Source organism: Balaenoptera borealis, assembly GCF_965194805.1.
Source record: "Balaenoptera borealis genome assembly, chromosome: 9".
Classification (NCBI taxonomy): Eukaryota; Metazoa; Chordata; class Mammalia; order Artiodactyla; family Balaenopteridae; genus Balaenoptera; species Balaenoptera borealis.
In genome coordinates this window covers 8061694-8076205 of record NC_138873.1, presented here as the reverse complement: position 1 = coordinate 8076205, position 14512 = coordinate 8061694, and the positions used below count along the sequence as shown (strand labels likewise).

Below are 14512 nucleotides of genomic sequence, written 5' to 3'. Positions count from 1 at the left end.
TGGACTGGGTCCGTCTGCTGTAGAGGGCATCACTGGAACAAGAAGTGAAACTTGAACGGTATCTGAGGGTTACGGGATAGTGACACACAATTGCCAATGTTCTGACTTTGAAGGCCATCTAGAGTCTGTGTAGGAGAATGCCCTTGTCTGCAGGAAATACAAAGTACTCGGTGGTGATGCCACCTCACAACAGCAACTAACTCTCAAAATATTCTGAAAAAACTAAGGGTCTTGTACTATAATTGCAACTTTTAGGTAAATTTGAGATGGTTTCAAAATAAAAAGAATTTTAAAGTTTGAAACTTGAAAAAGTAAAAGATCATCTGTTCTCAAATGAACAAAACTAACACGGTAATGTGCTCCTTTGGGGTGGAGAGGGGAACCCTTCATACTGTTCCAACCCACTCTGCTTTCCCATCAATCCTGTTTTTAGGAGAGCATGGAGGGGAGAAAAGCATAGAAATACTGCCCCCTACTGGAGTAGAGCAAATATATTTAGGGTAAAAGACAAAAAAAAGTTTTTTTCTGGACAGGGGAAGAATGAAGCTTTTTATGGGGACTGACTTTTAAAGTCTGTTGGAGACCGAGGCAAACAGGCCCTTTAACCTTGAGGCCTGCATTAGAATTAAATCTGAGACTCAGCAGATGGCAGATGGCTCTCTGGGTTTCAGATGTGTCCTAGGCGAATGGGGCGTTTAAGAGGAAGGGATACATTCAAGGGGTACAATAGAGACACAAAATTTTTCACTCCCCATCCCAGCAAACTTGGAGAAGATGAATTCTCTAGGAAAAAGAAGAAATGGGCAAACTAGCTCTAAGAATAGATACCAGGCCAGGCCCCAAGGAGGAAAAGACTGCGAACAAGATCTAAGGCAGGAGGGTAGAGAAGATGGCGGAAGAGTAAGACGCGGAGATCACCTTCCTTCCCACAGATACAGTAGAAATACATCTACACGTGGAACTGCTCCTACAGAACACCCACTGAACGCTGGCAGAAAACGTCAGACCTCCCAAAAGGCAAGAAACTCCCCACGTACTTGGGTAGGGCAAAAGAAAAAAGAAAAAACAGAGACAAAGAATAGGGACGGGACCTGCACCAGTGGGAGGGAGCTGTGAAGGAGGAAAGATTTCCACGCACTAGGAGCCCCTTCGCGGGCAGAGACTGCGGGTGGCAGAGGGGGGAAGCTTCGGAGCCACGGAGGAGAGCGCAGCCACAGGGGTGCGGAGGGCAAAGCGGAGAGATTCCCGCACGGAGGCTCGGCGCCGAGCAGCACTCACCAGCCCGAGAGGCTAGTCTGCTCCCCCGCCGGGGCGGGCGGGGCTGGGAGCTGAGGCTCGGGCTGCGGTTGGATGCAGGGAGAGGACTGGGGTTGGCGGTGTGAACACAGCCTGAAGGGGTTAGTGCGCCACAGCTAGCCGGGAGGGAGTCCGGGAAAAAGTCTGCAGCTGCCGAAGAGGCAAGAGACTTTTTCTTGCCTCTTTGTTTCCTGTCGCGCGAGGAGAGGGGATTCAGAGCGCCACCTAAGTGAGCTCCAGAGACGGGCGCGAGCCGCGGCTATCAGCGCGGACCCCAGAGACGGGCATGAGACGCTAAGGCTGCTGCTGCCGCCACCAAGAAGCCTGTGTGCGAGCACAGGTCACTCTCCACACCGCCCCTCCTGGGAGCCGGTGCAGCCCGCCACGGCCAGGCTCCCGTAATCCGGGGACAACTTTCCCGGGAGAACGCACAGCACGCCTCACGCTGGTGCAACGTCACGACGCCTCTGCCGCCGCAGGCTCGCCCCGCCTCCTCCGTACCGCTCCACCCCTCCCCCCGCAGTGAGCCAGAGCCCCCGAAGCAGCTGCTCCTTTAACCCCGTCCTGTCTGGGCGGGGAACAGACGCCCTCAGGCGACCTACACGCAGAGGCGGGGCCAAATCCAAAGCTGAACCACGGGAGCTGTGCAAACAAAGAAGAGAAAGGGAAATCTCTCCCAGCAGCCTCAGAAGCAGCGGATTAAAACTCCACAAACAACTTGATGTGCCTGCATCTGTTGAATACCTGAATAGACAACGAATCATCCCAAACTCAAGAGGTGGACTTTAGGAGCAGGATATATTAATTTTTCCCCTTTTCCTTCTTTTGTGAGTGTATATGTATATGCTTCTGGGTGAGATTTTGTCTGTATAGCTTTGCTTTATAATAGCTTTATTTTACTTCACTATATTATATCCTCTTTCTTTCTTTCTTTCTTTCTATTTTTTCTCCCTTTTACTCTGAGCCGTGTGGATGAAAGGCTCTTGGTGCTCCAGCCAGGCATCAGGGCTCTGCCTCTGAGGTGGGAGAGCCAACTTCAGGACACTGGTCCACAAGAGACCTCCCAGCTCCACGTAATACCAAATGGCGAAAATCTCTCAGAGATCTCCATCTCAACATCAAGACCCAGCTTCACTCAACGACCAGCAAGCTACAGTGCTGAACACCCTATGCCAAACAACTAGCAAGACAGGAACACAGCCCCATCCATTAGCAGAGAGGCTGCCTAAAATCATAATAAGGCCACAGACACCCCAAAATACACCACCAGACATGGATGTCCCCACCAGAAAGACAAGATCCAGCCTCATCCACCAGAACACAGGCACTAGTTCCCTCCACCAGGAAGCCTACACAACCCACTGAACCAACCTTAGCCACTGGGGACATACCAAAAACAACGGGAACTACGAACCTGCAGCCTGTGAAAAGGAGACCCCAAACACAGTAAGATAAGCAAAATGAGATGACAGAAAAACACACAGCAGATGAAGGAGCAGGGTCAAAACACACTAGACCTAACAAATGAAGAGGAAATAGGTAGTCTACCTGAAAAAGAATTCAGAATAATGATAGTAAGGATGATCCAAAATCTTGGAAATAGAATAGACAAAATGCAAGAAACATTTAACAAGGACGTAGAAGAACTAAAGAGGAACCAAGCAATGATGAAAAACGCAATAAATGAAATTAAAAATACTCTAGATGGGATCAATAGCAGAATAACTGAGTCAGAAGAACGGATAAGTGACCTGGAAGATAAAATGGTGGAAATAACTACTGCAGAGCAGGATAAAGAAAAAAGAATGAAAAGAACTGAGGACAGTCTCAGGGACCTCTGGGACAACATTAAACGCACCAACATTCGAATTATAGGGGTCCCAGAAGAAGAAGAGAAAAAGAAAGGGACTGAGAAAATATTTGAAGAGATTATAGTTGAAAACTTCCTTAATATGGGAAAGGAAATAGTTAATCAAGTCCTGGAAGCACAGAAAGTCCCATACAGGATAAATCCAAGGAGAAACACGCCAAGACACATATTAATCAAACTGTCAAAAATTAAATATAAAGAAAACATATTAAAAGCAGCAAGGGAAAAACAACAAATAACACATAAGGGAATCCCCATAAGGTTAACAGCTGATCTTTCAGCAGAAACTCTGCAAGCCAGAAGGGAGTGGCAGGATATACTTAAAGTGATGAAGGAGAAAAACCTACAACCAAGATTAATCTACCCAGCAAGGATCTCATTCAGATTTGATGGAGAAATTAAAACCTTTACAGACAAGCAAAAGCTGAGAGAGTTCAGCACCACCAAACCAGCTTTACAACAAATGCTAAAGGAACTTCTCTAGGCAAGAAACACAAGAGAAGGAAAACACCTACAATAACAAACCCAAAACATTTAAGAAAATGGGAATAGGAACATACATATCGATAATTACCTTGAATGTAAATGGATTAAATGCTCCCTCCAAAAGACACAGACTGGCTGAATGGATACAAAAACAAGACCCATATATATGCTGTCTACAAGAGACCCACTTCAGACCTAGAGACACATACAGACTGAAAGTGAGGGGATGGAAAAAGATATTCCATGCAAATGGAAATCAAAAGAAAGCTGGAGTAGCAATTCTCATATCAGACAAAATAGACTTTAAAATAAAGACTATTACAAGAGACAAAGAAGGACACTATATAATGATCAAGGGATTGATCCAACAGGAAGGTATAACAATTGTAAATATTTATGCACCCAACATAGGAGCACCTCAATACATAAGGCAAATACTAACAGCCATAAAAGGGGAAATCGACAGCAACACAATCATAGTAGGGGACTTTAACACCCCACTTTCACCAATGGACAGATCATCCAAAATGAAAATAAATAAGGAAACACAAGCTTTAAATGATACATTAAACAAGATGGACTTAATTGATATTTATAGGACATTCCACCCCAAAACAACAGAATACACATTTTTCTCAAGTGCTCATGGAACATTCTCCAGGATAGATCATATCTTGGGTCACAAATCAAGCCTTGGTAAATTTAAGAAAATTGAAATCGTATCAAGTATCTTTTCCGACCACAACGCTATGAGACTAGATATCAATTACAGGAAAAGGTCTGTAAAAAATACAAACACATGGAGGCTGCACAATACACTACTTAATAACGAAGTGATCACTGAAGAAATCAAAGGGGAAATCAAAAAATACCTAGAAACAAATGACAATGGAGACACGACGACCCAAAACCTATGGGACGCAGCAAAAGCAGTGTTAAGAGGGAAGTTTATAGCAATACAAGCCTACCTCAAGAAACAGGAAACATCTCGAATAAACAACCTAACCTTGCACCTGAAGCAATTAGAGAAAGAAGAACAAAAAAACCCCAAAGCTAGCAGAAGGAAAGAAATCATAAAGATCAGATCAGAAATAAATGAAAAAGAAATGAAGGAAACAATAGCAAAAATCAATGAAACTAAAAGCTGGTTCTTTGAGAAGATAAACAAAATTGATAAACCATTAGCCAGACTCATCAAGAGAAAAAGGGAGAAGACTCAAATCAATAGAATTAGAAATGAAAAAGGAGAAGTAACCACTGACACTGCAGAAATACAAACGATCATGAGAGATTACTACAAGCAACTCTATGCCAATAAAATGGACAACCTGGAAGAAATGGACAGATTCTTAGAAATGCACAACCTGCCGAGACTGAACCAGGAAGAAATAGAAAATATGAACAGACCAATCACAAGCACTGAAATTGAAACTGTGATTAAAAACCTTCCAACAAACAAAAGCCCAGGACAAGATGGCTTCACAGGTGAATTCTATCAAACATTTAGAGAAGAGCTAACACCTATCCTTCTCAAACTCTTCCAAAATATTGCAGAGGGAGGAACACTCCCAAACTCATTCTACGAGGCCACCACCACCCTGATACCAAAACCAGACAAAGATGTCACAAAGAAAGAAAACTACAGGCCAATATCACTGATGAACATAGATGCAAAAATCCTCAACAAAATACTAGCAAACAGAATCCAACAGCACATTAAAAGGATCATACACCATGATCAAGTGGGGTTTATCCCAGGAATGCAAGGATTCTTCAATATACGCAAATCAATCAACGTGATACATCATATTAACAAATTGAAGGAGAAAAACCATATGATCATCTCAATAGATGCAGAGAAAGCTTTCGACAAAATTCAACACCCATTTACGATAAAAGCCCTGCAGAAAGTAGGCATAGAGGGAACTTTCCTCAACATGATAAAGGCCATATATGACAAACCCACAGCCAACATTGTCCTCAATGGTGAAAAACTGAAACCATTTCCACTAAGATCAGGAACAAGACAAGGTTGCCCACTCTCACCACTATTATTCAACATAGTTTTGGAAGTGTTAGCCACAGCAATCAGAGAAGACAAAGAAATAAAAGGAATCCAAATCGGAAAAGAAGAAGTAAAGCTGTCACTGTTTGCAGATGACATGATACTATACGTAGAGAATCCTAAAGATGCTACCAGAAAACTACTAGAGCTAATCAATGAATTTGGTAAAGTAGCAGGATACAAAATTAATGCACAGAAATCTCTTGCATTTCTATACACTAATGATGAAAAATCTGAAAGTGAAATTAAGAAAACACTCCCGTTTACCATTGCAACAAAAAGAATAAAATATCTAGGAATAAACCTACCTAAGGAGACAAAAGACCTGTATGCAGAAAATTATAAGACATTGATGAAAGAAATTAAAGATGATACAAATAGATGGAGAGATATACCATGTTCTTGGATTGGAAGAATCAACATTGTGAAAATGACTCTACTACCCAAAGCAATCTACAGATTCAATGCAATCCCTATCAAACTACCACTGGCATTTTTCACAGAACTAGAACAAAAAATTTCACAATTTGTATGGAAACACAAAAGACCCCGAATAGCCAAAGCAATCTTGAGAACAAAAAATGGAGCTGGGGGAATCAGGCTCCCTGACTTCAGACTATATTACAAAGCTACAGTAATCAAGACAGTTTGGTACTGGCACAAAAACAGAAATATAGATCAATGGAACAGGATAGAAAGCCCAGAGATAAACCCATGCACATATGGTCACCTTATCTTTGATAAAGGAGGCAAGCATATACAGTGGAGAAAAGAAAGCCTCTTCAATAAGTGGTGGTGGGAAAATTGGACAGATACATGTAAAATATGAAATTAGAACACTCCCTGACACCATGCACAAAAATAAACTCAAAATGGATTAAAGACCTAAGTGTAAGGTCAGACACTATCAAACTCTTAGAGGAAAAGATAGGCAGAACACTCTATGACATAAATCACAGCAAGATTCTTTTTGACCCAGCTCCTAGAGAAATGGAAATAAAAACACAAATAAACAAATGGGACCTAATGAAACTTAAAAGTTTTTGCACAGCAAAGGAAACCATAAACAAGACCAAAAGACAACCATCAGAATGGGAGAAAATATTTGCAAATGAAGCAACTGACAAAGGATTAATCTCCAAGATTTACAAGCAGCTCATGCAGCTCAATAACAAAAAAACGAACAACCCAATCCAAAAATGGGCAGAAGACCTAAATAGACATTTCTCCAAAGAAGATATACAGATTGCCAACAGACACATGAAAGAATGCTCAACATCTTTAATCCTTAGAGAAATGCAAATCAAAACTACAATGAGATATCATCTCACACCGGTCAGAATGGCCATCATCAAAAAATCTAGAAACAATAAATGCTGGAGAGGGTGTGGAGGAAAGGGAACACTCTTGCACTGTTGGTGGGAATGTAAATTGATACAGCCACTATGGAGAACAGTATGGAGGTTCCTTAAAAAACTACAAATAGAACTACCATACGACCCGGCAATCCCACTACTGGGCATATACCCTGAGAAAACCATAGGTCAAAAAGAGTCATGTACCAAAATGTTCATTGCAGCTCTATTTACAATAGCCAGGACATGGAAGCAACCTAAGTGTCCATCATCGGATGAATGGATAAAGATGTGGCACATATATACAACGGAATATTACTCAGCCATAAAAAGAAATGAAATGGAGGTATTTGTAATGAGGTGGATGGAGTTAGAGTCTGTCATACAGAGTGAAGTAAGTCAGAAAGAGAAAAACAAATACAGTATGCTAACACATATATATGGACTCTAAGGGGAAAAAAAGGCCATGAAGAACCTAGTGGCAAGACAGGAATAAAGACACAGACCTACTAGAGAATGGACTTGAGGATATGGGGAGGGGGAGAGGTGAGATGTGACAGGGTGAGAGAGTGGGATGGACATATATACACTACCAAATGTAAAATAGATAGCTAGTGGGAAGCAGCCGCATAGCACAGGGATATCAGCTCGGTGCTTTGTGACCACCTAGAGGGGTGGGATGGGGAGGGTGGGAGGGAGGGAGATGCAAGAGGGAAGAGATATGGGAACATATGTATATGTATAACTGATTCACTCTGTTATAAAGCAGAAACTAACACACCATTGTAAGGCAATTATACTTCAATAAAGATGTTTAAAAAAAAAAAAAAATGATCTAAGGCAGCTCCCGGGGCAGCTTTGTGGGAACTGAACAGATGGAGTTCCCCCCTGGATTTCAACCCAGTATGCACCCTCCTGGCCTGACGCCCTCGTAGGACACTCTTATGGTGGGGTGAACATTTAACCATCTACAAGTTATTTTGTTAATTTTTAAATTACATTTCTACAAAACTAAACATACTCTGACCATATGATCCAGCAAGCACTCTGCTTGGTATTTTCCCAAATGAGTTGAAAATCTGTATCCACACAGAAACCTGCACGAAGATGTTTATAGCAGCTCTGTTCGCCATCGCCAAAACTCAGAAGCATTCAGTAGGTGAAGAGATAAATAAACTGTGGTCCATCCAGACAATGGAATGTTACTCAGCGCTAGAAAGAAATGAGCTCTGAAGCCATGAAAAGACCTGGAGGAAACTTAAATGCATTTTACTAAGTGAAAGAAGCTGATCTGAAAAGGCTACATAGTCATGATTCCAGCTCTGTGACATCTGGAAAAGGCAAAACCATGGAGAGAGTAAAAAGAATCAGTGGCTGCCAGGGCTTTGGAGGAAGAGGATGAATAGGTGGAACACAGAGGATGTTTAGGACAATGACTCTATTTTGTATGATACTCTGATCGTGGGTTCATGTCATTGTACGATTGTCCAAACTCATAAATCGTATAAAACCAAGAGTGAACTCTAATGTAAACTGTGGACTTCGGGTGATGATGATGTGTCAGTGTAGGTTCATCAGTTGTGACAAATGTGCCACTCTTGTGGGAGAGGGTGACCATGAGGGAGGCCAAGGTGGAAAGGCAGGGAGTATATAGGAAATTTCTGTACTTTCTGCTCAGTTTTGCTGTTAATTTAAAACAACTCTAAAAAATAAAGTCCATTTTTAAACATTCCATCTCTGTTTCACCAATAACCATAATGACAACTGAATATAACCAAACTAGAAAGAATAGACAATCGGGCGTATAGTTGCCCACATCTTTTCAGCATTTGAGGTGTTACAAATTCATGTGTTTTGAGTTAGATTTTAACGTGAGTGGGAAAAGGGAGCTCCTTACAAGTATTCAATTAAAACAAAATTGAAGTATTAATTTCTTCTATTTCCTACCTCTATAACCAGGAAATATGCAGATCTTATACTCAGTAAAAAAAAAAAAAAAAAAAAAAAGAAAAGAAAAACAAAGTTTGTGCTTAGTTTAAAACCTCAAAAGGCTGGAAATTCTCCTTAAAATTCTTTAAGTACAAATGTCCCTTAAACTGAGATGAGGTGTTTGAGTATATGAGAAGGTTTTATACAGTTGTCTTAAAGATGTAAACTTATTTCCTCTATCAGATTTCTTGAGTCATTAGGACTTGACCTGTTTACAGTAATATTATGATTCATACAAAGATCCACTACTCACGTGGAATGCTGAGGTACTGAAAAACGAATGAGAGAAAGCGCTTAAAGAGATTAGAGACTGCTGTGAACTGAACTGTGTTCCTTCAGAATTCACAGGTTGAAGCCCTAACTCACAATGTGACAGTGTCTATAGGCAGGGTTTTTAGGAGGTAACTAAGGTTAAGTTAAACCCTAAGAGTGGGGCCCTAATTAGATAAAACTCTGGCCTTATAAGAAGAGGAAGAGAAAAAGATGTGTCTCTGCCCTACGAGGACACAGGGAGAAAGTGGCAAGCTAGGAAGAGGGCTCTCAAGGAACTGAATCAGCTGGCATTTTGATCTTGGACTTCCCAGCCTCCAGAACTGTGAGAAATAAATGTCTGTTCTTTGAGTCAAGTCTGTGGTATTTTGTTATGTCAGCCCAAGCAGACTAAGACTGACAGAGTGTTAACTTCCTAGTGGAAAACTTATTCCATGAAGACAGCTACAACTCTTAAATTACCAGGCTCTATGTCCCTGTATCACTCCAACCTAATGAATATTAATCAAGATATTATATTTGATTTACATTTAGTTCAGGAGGATCACAAACTCTGGAACCAATAAGAAGCATAGAGAATTTCTAGTCTGCGGGGTTTCAGGCTGCATTGTGAAGACCCCCTTAGGGTCTGCCACATGAAGAGGAGAGCTGTGCTTTGAGCACCACCTATACCCTAGACACAGGCCCGAGATTCAGCTATGAATGGCCTTGACGATGCTTACATGCTAATGGGGAGACGCAAGTAATAAACAAGCAAAGGAATAAGTAGCCAAGAGAATTACAGACTGCCCTAGGAAGGAAATACATAGGATTACATAGGTCCGGGAGGCCTCTGTGTGGAAGGATGGCCGTGGGAAGAAGAAAAGAATGACTTCCCAGGAGGTGGGAACAGCAGGGGTAAAGGCCCAAAGGTACAAAGGAACTGGGAGGGGACTTGGAAATGCAGAGTCCAGGCCCCTGGAGTGTGAGAAGTGAAGGGTGGTGATGTGAGCTGAGATTGAAATGCAGGGAAGAGCCAGACCGTGCAAGGCCTTGAAGGTCTTGGTAAAGAATTCTAAACTTTATTCTAAGAGCAAAGGAATGTCACTGGCAAGTTTTCAGGAGAAAGAGTGGACATCTCTCAGATTATTCTGGAGTCTACAAAAGAATGAAGTTCTAGGGAGGTAAGATGGAAGCTGAAGACCCATTTAGGGGGCTTTTTGGAGAAACCATTTGGAGGAAATGCACGTAAGAGAATGCAGATATGAGGAAGTTATATTTTGAAAGCAGAAATATCAAGAGTTGCTGCTAAATTGGATACAAGAGTGAGGAAGGAGAAGACTCAAGAGTAACTTAGGTTCTGGGTTCAAGCTATGAGATGCTGCCATTTACTGAAACGGAAGGACTCAAAAATGAGCAGACTTGGGAGTAGGCATAATCCAGAGTTCCCTTTGCAGCAAGTTTGGTTGGTTGTTTTTTTATATATAATTTTTTTTAATTTTTTTTAAATTTATTTATCTATTTTTTAATATTTGGCTGCATTGGGTCTTCATTGCTGCACACGGGCTTTCTCTAGCTGTGGAGAACGGGGGCTACTCTTCATTGAGGTGCACGGGCTTCTCATTGCGGTAGCTTCCACAGGCTCTAGGCACGTGGGCTTCAGTAGTTGTGGCACGCAGGCTCAGCAGCTATGGCTCGTGGGCTCTGGAGCTCAGGCTCAGTAGTTGTGGTGCATGGGCTTAGTTGCTCCACGGCATGTGGGATCTTCCCGGACCAGGGCTCGAAACTGTGTCCCCTGCATTGGCAGGTGGATTCTTAACCACTGTGCCACCAGGGAAATCCTTATATATAATTTTTTTTAAATAAATTTCTTTATTTTTTGGCTGCATTGGGTCTTCGCTGCTGCTCACAGGCTTACTCTAGTTGTGGCGAGCAGGGGCTACTCTTTGTTGCGGTGCGCAGGCTTCTCATTGCGGTGGCTTCTCTTGTTGTGGAGAACAGGCTCTAGGCGCACGGGCTTCAGTAGTTGTGGCTTGCAGGCTCAGTAGCTGTGGCGCATGGGCTTAGTTGCTCCGCAGCATGTGGGACCTTCCCGGACCAGGGATCGAACCCGTGTCCCCTGCATTGGCAGGTGGATTCTTAACCACTGCGCCACAGGGAAGTCCCTTGGTTGTTTTTTAATTGAAGTAGAGTTGATTTACAATATTGTCTTAGTTTCAGGTATAGAGCAAATGATTCTGTTATACATATATATGTATATGTGTGTGTGTGTGTGTGTGTGTATATATTCTTTTTTCGAATCTTTTCTGTTGTAGTTTATTACAAGATATTGAATATAGTTCCTTGTGCTATACAGTAAATCCATGTTGTTTATCTATTTTATATATGATGGTGTGCATCTGTTAATCTCATATTCCCAGTTTATCCCTCCCGCTGCCCCACTATCCCCTTTGGTAACCATAAATTTGTTTTCTATGTCTGTGAGTCTGCTTCTGTTTTATAAATAAGTTCATTTGTACTATTTGTTAGGTTCCACATGTAAGTGATAACATATGATATTTGTCTTTCTCTGTCTGACTTACTTCACTTAGTATGATAATCTCTAGGTGCATCCAGGTTGCTGCAAATGTCATTATTTCATTCTTTTTTATGGCTGAGTAGTAGTCCATGGTATATATATACCACTTCTTCTTTTTTAAAATAAATTTATTTATTTATTTATTTATTTTTGGCTGTGTTGCGTCTTCGTTTCTGTGCAAAGGCTTTCTCTAGTTGTGGCGAGCGGGGGCCACTCTTCATCACGGTGCGTGGGTCTCTCACTATCGCGGCCTCTCTTGTTGTGGAGCACAGGCTCCAGACACGCAGGCTCAGTAGTTGTGGCTCACGGGCCTAGTTGCTCTGCGGCATGTGGGATCTTCCCAGACCAGGGCTCGAATCCGTGTCCCCTGCATTGGCAGGCAGATTCTCAACCACTGCGCCACCAGGGAAGCCCCCACTTCTTCTTTATCCATACATCTGTTGATGGACACTGAGGTTGCTTCCATGTCTTGGCTATTGTGAACAGTACTGCAGTGAACATTGGGATGCCTGTGTCTTTCCAAATTAGAGCTTTCCTCTTTTCCGGATATACGCCCAGGAGTAGCAAGTTAGTTTTGAGCTGCCTCTTAGCCCCTCAAGTGGAGCAGCGAGACAGGAAGTGAGCTCTACAAGTCTGGAAAGTGAGCTGGAGCTAGAGTCATCATGGGGCAGAGTGTTAGCCAGAAACACCAATCCAACTCAACTCGCCTAAGCAGAGTAAGGAACTAAATGACAACTAAACACAATCATTTTAATGAATTTTCAGCTCACATAAGTAGTACACCCAGGCACTGGCTTCAGGCACCACCAGACCAGAGACTCAGTGACATCAGGCCCTGCCTCTCCCTCCATCACTCAGCCCTTCCTTGCTTCACTCACTGTCTTCATCCCGCAGCCGGCTTGTCCCCTGTAGTGGACAAGGTGCCACCATCTTGCAGGCCCCTCCCAATAGGAGTCCTAGGGCAGAGAACACCTTTGCCCTCTGCCCCTATGTTGAGACTAAGGGAAGATTCTCATTGACCCAGTTTGAGTCATGAAACCATGACCTGAACTTTTCATGCACCCCCCAAGAAACGGAGAACTTGACTAGTCTGGTTCATGAGCCCATCTTGTGGACCAAACTAGGGAGGAGAGGGGGCAGAGCACAGGAATAGACAGACCTACAAAGCCCTGATGGGGTGAAAAAATGTTGTCCCCCCAAATAAACAAGGTAGTACAGTATATCAGACAGCAGGGAAGCCGCCGGGCTACTAGAGTAATGTCAGTTGCTGCAACAAACAAATGCCAACATTTCTATGCCTTAATACATTGAATGTTGTTTCTTGCTGGCATAATCTAGGTGTTCTTGCCCTCACAGCTCTCTTTGAAACAATGATTCGAGGATACGAATTTCTTCTCTTCCGTGTCTGTGCCATGTTTACAGGTGGCTTCCAAAATAGCAGCGCTCATGCCCAGCAAGCCAGTGGAAGGCATACGAGAAGGTTAAGAAGGCTCTTAACCACCTCTGGTCACAGCACAGAGCCTGTCATGTGGCCCCTCCTAGATGTAAGGAAGGTTTGGAAAAGCAGTGCCTGGCTGAGCGGCCACATCCCAGCAGCAGCTTTACGTGATGGGAGGGAAGCCCGTGCCTTCCCCGGACAGAGGCATCTCACCCAGGTGCTGAGAGGCAGAGGCAGCAGATGTACATCTCAAGGAGCCCTGCACAGGGGCAAAATGCTAAATACATACGCACTTATTCCCGTCCATGCTTCTCTAGGCTTGTCTCTCTCACGATGGGACTCTGTTCAGGGTTCTCGACCCTAGATGCACATGGGGGTCACCTGGGAAAATTTTTTAAAAATATACCCATGCTTGGACCATTTGACTCAGAGTCTTGCGTGGGTGGAGCTTGGGCATCCTTACTTGTGTAGAGCTCCTCTAAGGTGACTCGAATGAGCAGGCAGGATTGAGGACCACTTGGTTTAAATAAAGACATTTAATAGTTTTAAGTAATAAGGGGAGGAACGAACTGTCTTTTAAGATTCTAGTCTTCAAAAATTGGAGAAGAATTCTGATTATCCCGTTTGGGACAGGTGACCATCACTAGAAGGTGGACCTTCACTGGAGGCATGAGTTTGTGATGAACATCCCCGGCAAGATGACAAATGTTCACCAGTGTCCAGTACACACTGGACGTGGCGTTGGGTCATCAGGGGTGTGGGGCAGAACCCTGAATGCAGCAGTGTGATCTGAGGATGAGCAGTGAGAAAGTACTGTGACTACGACACCTTTGGGATTTTGTCTCGGAAGAAATAATGACACAAGCCCGTTCCCCAAAGATCTGGGTTGATACGTAAAGGAACAGGAGGCACAGCTGATGGAGAAAGCCCTGAAGAAGGGGCATCGCTCTGGGAGAGGAGGTTGGGATGCACAGCATGAGAAAATGGGCCAGAGCACACCCCACGCCAACTCCAGAACTTGCCCCCAAATATCCCATTTTGTCTGAAATATCTCACTTTCAACCCCAAGGAAATATTCATTTGCTTACAGGACTCATGTAAAGAATCTTTTCTGTTTTTTAAATTAATTAATTAATTTATTATTTTTGGCTGCGTTGGGTCTTCGTTGCTGCGCGCAGGCTTTCTC

At 43.0% G+C, this 14512-nt stretch overlaps 1 protein-coding gene across 1 annotated transcript in view; it reads right to left on the bottom strand.

Moving 5' to 3' along the window:
• The window catches only part of LOC309634490 (uncharacterized protein), a 95041-nt gene extending 93507 nt beyond the window's left edge, over nt 1–1534 (bottom strand). Inside the window, exon 1 of the mRNA XM_082404671.1 lies at nt 1279–1534. The gene's annotated coding sequence lies outside the window, so the exon portion shown is untranslated. The remainder of the gene's footprint in view (nt 1–1278) is intronic.
• Nucleotides 1535–14512: the final 12978 nt, after the last annotated feature.